The sequence below is a fragment of the Boleophthalmus pectinirostris genome, unplaced genomic scaffold (genome assembly GCF_026225935.1).
Source record: "Boleophthalmus pectinirostris isolate CB_2022bp ecotype Guang Dong unplaced genomic scaffold, ASM2622593v1 HiC_scaffold_892, whole genome shotgun sequence".
Classification (NCBI taxonomy): domain Eukaryota; kingdom Metazoa; phylum Chordata; class Actinopteri; order Gobiiformes; family Gobiidae; genus Boleophthalmus; species Boleophthalmus pectinirostris.
Genome location: NW_026571540.1, coordinates 15,804 through 20,354, shown reverse-complemented (window position 1 = coordinate 20,354; position 4,551 = coordinate 15,804).

Sequence of the window (4,551 nt, the reverse complement as noted above, 5' to 3'; positions counted from 1 at the left end):
TATGCAACCACCAGTAATTGAATAAATGTAAGGGGGAGTTGTTTAATGTCATACTATGGAACATTGCAAGCAAAACAATGACATTGAAAAAAAAAAGTCACACAGTGCACATTTATCAAGGACTAGAAAATAGGACTTTATTTTATATTTCGATTGAATTGTTTTATCTGTATTGTGAAGCATTTTGGAAACTTCCATCCATCCATTTTCTTTTGCTTATCCGGGGCCGGGTCAGCAAGGACTCCCAGGCTTCCTTCACCCCAGACACATCCTCCAGCTCCTCTAGGGGGGACTCCAAGGTGTTCCTAGGCCAGTCAAGAGACATAGTCCCTCCAGCGTGTCCTGGGTCTTCCCCGGGGCCTCCTCCCGATGGGACATGCCTGGAACACCTCCTGAGGGAGACGCCCAGGAGGCATCCGGAACAGATGCCCGAGCCACCGCAACTGGCTCCTCTCGACGTGGAAGAGCAGCGGCTCTACTCTGAGCTCCTCACCCTATTTCCAAGGGAGCGCCCAGCCACCCTGCGGAGACTCATTTCGACCACTTATCTGTCATTTCATCCATTTTGGAAACTTGTTTAAGAAATGTGCTATAAATATAAAGTGGATTGGACAAAAGTCTTATGCTCTAAATATTTTTTTAGTGTTGATAACTTATAAGAACAAGTCATAAAATAATTTTCTGAGCCATTTCAATTGTAGAGAATCAGAATAATTGTTTATTGAATGACAAATATTTCTTGTGTTTTTTTTTTTTTTTTTAATTAAGACACCTAAAATGAAAAAAAAAAAAGGCGTTTCTCCGAAGGCAACTAGAAGTACTGCTCTGTCTGAAACTCTGCTTTAGTTAGACACTTCATCTGAGCTTTGTTTAAACATAAATAACTCATAAATAATTGACTTGAGTCCCTTTCAAATAACAATAATTCACAATCAAGCAATAGTCAACAGTTTCAGTTACTCAGATTTATCCTTTTTGTTGGAAATCACAAAAACACCTAAAAAAAAAACAAAAAAAACAAACAGAAACACCTAAATGGACTCATGAACATGTGTATTGCTCAAAGGCACATTGTCGCACGCTTATTTCAGTGGGACATCAACATCATGCTGTGAAAATATAGATCTTGGGAAAACAGGTACGCTTCTGAAATTACAATGGTTAAGAATTAGATGAAAGATTAGATAAAGAGATTTATTCGAATCACCAACTACAAAAACAGTTCAGACCCTTTTAATACTGCAAAGTTTCCAAAAATATCTGGACCTAAAATAGATTATGTAGACCATCTGGATATCACTGTCACGTAGCAATAGCCAACAGTTTTTACAGTTACTCACAATCAAGCCTTTTTGTTTTGTTGAGTCAAGACTTGTTAAAATGTGAGAAAACCTGACTGTGAGACCATCATGCTGTGAAAATATAGATCCGGGGCACATAGGTATATTCCTGAAATTACAATGTTAAAAATTGTATTCAAGATTAAAGATGATTCAAGCTGCCAACCACAAAAATACAGACGGACAACTATTTTTAATACAGCGAGACTCCTTTAAAATATTGCAAAGTTTCCAGAAATACTTGTAAAACTGTGTAAACCTTGTGGCGATCACAGTCTTTTGTTAAAACGCTCCTGGGAATTAAAATGGTTAAAATTAGATTCCACCTTTGTGATTGAAAAACGAGATTATCCGAAACGCCAACTGCAAAAATCTAAACAGCAAAGACCAACTATTTTCAGTATATAGTTAGACCCTGTTAAAATACTCCAAAAATAGCTGGAGCTAAAATAGACTGTGAAACGCTTTTGCATATCACTGTCACCTAAAATACACCTGGAAATTAAAATGGTTAAACATGGATCAGAGTCCTTGAGTCCAGAGAGACTTGAATGTGAACATGGACGACTTCTTAAGAGAGCCAACTATTTTCAATAAAGTTAGACCCTTTAAAATCCTGTAAAGTAAAAAAAAAATATTAAGATAAAAATATCTGAACGTAAAACAGATTACATAAACCTTTTTTGGATATCACTGTTACCTAAAATGCACCTGGAAATTAAAATAGGGACGCCGGAAATAGGGACTCCAAACCATTTTAACCAATTACAAAAACACTTCAGTGTGAACTGCTTCAAATGGATCAGAGTCCCTGTTTACAAAAACACTTGAATGTGAACATGGACTACTTCTTGAGAGAGCCAACCATTTTCAATAGAGCTTGACCCTTTAAAATCCTGTAAAGTTAAAATGGTTAAATCTAAAACTTCTTCAGACAGCCAACCATTTCCAATATAGCTAGACCACCTTAAATTAAACATTATATAATTAATTTGGTTATTCAAGTTTTAAACCTGTAAAAAAAAATCAGATACTCTGTATTGTTAAAGCAGCTCTTCGTGTCAAAAACACTTTGCTGTACACTGTTTGCATGCTAGTTGTAAGTTGTACGTAACTTAGCATTACTGTGATGACCAAATGTTGCTCGTCCCCTAAAAATCTGTGAAACATGCTCATAAAGTCTTGTGAAGAATACTAGAAATGGACTCACTGCACATCTGTACACATCTACACACATCTACAGAGGTGTGCATGAGGCAGGGAGAGCTGCAGACAAATGCATAAAAACATGTGCACCACAGATACTATCAGATGATCGATAAAAGAACACAAGACAAGGACGAGAACGACCACGACATCAACAACTGAACACAACTGAACACAACTGTAGAACGCGTACTGTGCTACATGCGACCACAAATGAGCGAGCAGTTCTCAACGTATCTAACACACTCCTGTGTAGATTGTAGATTGACCGGTTCAAATGAAAAGCGATGCTGCGTTTACGTGCCGTAACTGTTTTGGTGTGAACTGGGGGTGAATACAAACTAAACAGTGAGGCGCTCATTTGCTTGGCTAAGCGAACGAGCGAGCAGTTCTGAACGTATCACCCCAAAACACCACAGTGCTGAAATGTTTAGGCCTTTTGTGAAGGTCCTGAAGTTCCTGACGGTTCTGCTTGGGTTGTTTTAAGTTGAAAGATTAGGTAGCTAGCTTGAGCTACTCTTTCACAGGTTGAAAATGTAAAAAAACAAGTGACATTATCGCAATTTATCGCAGTCATTTAGTAACGTGGCAGGTTTAGCGAATGTTCAAAGCCTTTGGAAAAGTACAAAATTGATGAAAAATAGCAATCACGAAAAGGCGAACTAATATATAAAGCCATAAATAGCTACGAAAACGTGTAGAACCAAGTAGAGTTGAACTTAGATATTGCTAGATATTGGGAAAGGGACTACATGTAGATACCCTTTTTAAACCCCAGATAGCTCACGTGTTCAACTTGGTTCAAAAATCACATCCAGATTCACCACCACAGAAAGAAAGAGGAAAAGTCGCCATCCACAAAAGACTTGTGAGTTTTGACTTCTTCTTTATCTGTGTAGTGAGGCCAACTATTTTCAATATAGCTAGACCCCTTTAAAATCCTGCAACGTTTAAGAAATATTGAAATACTAAAAAAAAATATCTGGACCTAAAACAGATTACAAAAAACATTTTGTATATCAATGCACTTGGAAATTAAAAAAAATGGATCCAAGTCGTATCTAATTACAAAAAACTCTTCTGAATGTGGACGACAACTAATTTCAATGTAGCTTCACCCCTGTAAAATACTCCAAATATATCTGGACCTAAAATAGATTGTCCGAAAAGGTTTACACACCTAAAATGCACCTGGAAATTAAAATGGTTAAAATGGATCAGAGTCCTTGAGTCTTACAAAAACACTTGAATGTGAACATGGACTACTTCTTAAGAGAGCCAACTATTTTCAATATAGTTAGACCCTTTAAAATCCTGTAAAGTTTAAAAAATGTTAAGATGAAAATATCTGAACGTAAAACAGATTACATAAACCTTTTTGGATATCACTGTTACCTAAAATACACCTGGAAATTAAAATAGGGACACCGAAAATAGGGACTCCAAACCATTTTAACCAATTACAAAAACACTTCAGTGTGAACTGGTTTAAAATGGATCAGAGTCCCTATTTACAAAAACACTTGAATGTGAATGTGGACTTCTTCTTAAGAGAGACAACCATTTCCAATATAGCTAGACCGCTTTAAAATAAACGTTAAATTGAATTAATTTGGTTATTCAAGTTTTAAACCTGTAAAAAATCAGATACTCTGTATTGTTAAAGCAGCTCTTTGTGTCAAAAACACTTTGCTGTACACTGTTTGCATGCTAGTTGTAAGTTGTACGTAACTTTACTGTGATGACCAAGCGTTGTTCGTCCCCTAAAAATCTGTGAAACATGCTCATAAAGTCTTGTGAAGAATACTAGAAATGGACTCACTGCACATCTGTACACATTTACACACATCTACAGAGGTGTGCATGAGGCAGGGAGAGCTGCAGACAAATGCATAAAAACATGTGCACCACAGATACTATCAGATGATCGATAAAAGAACACAAAACAAGGACGAGAACGACCACAACATCAACAACTGAACACAACAACTGAACACAACTGTAG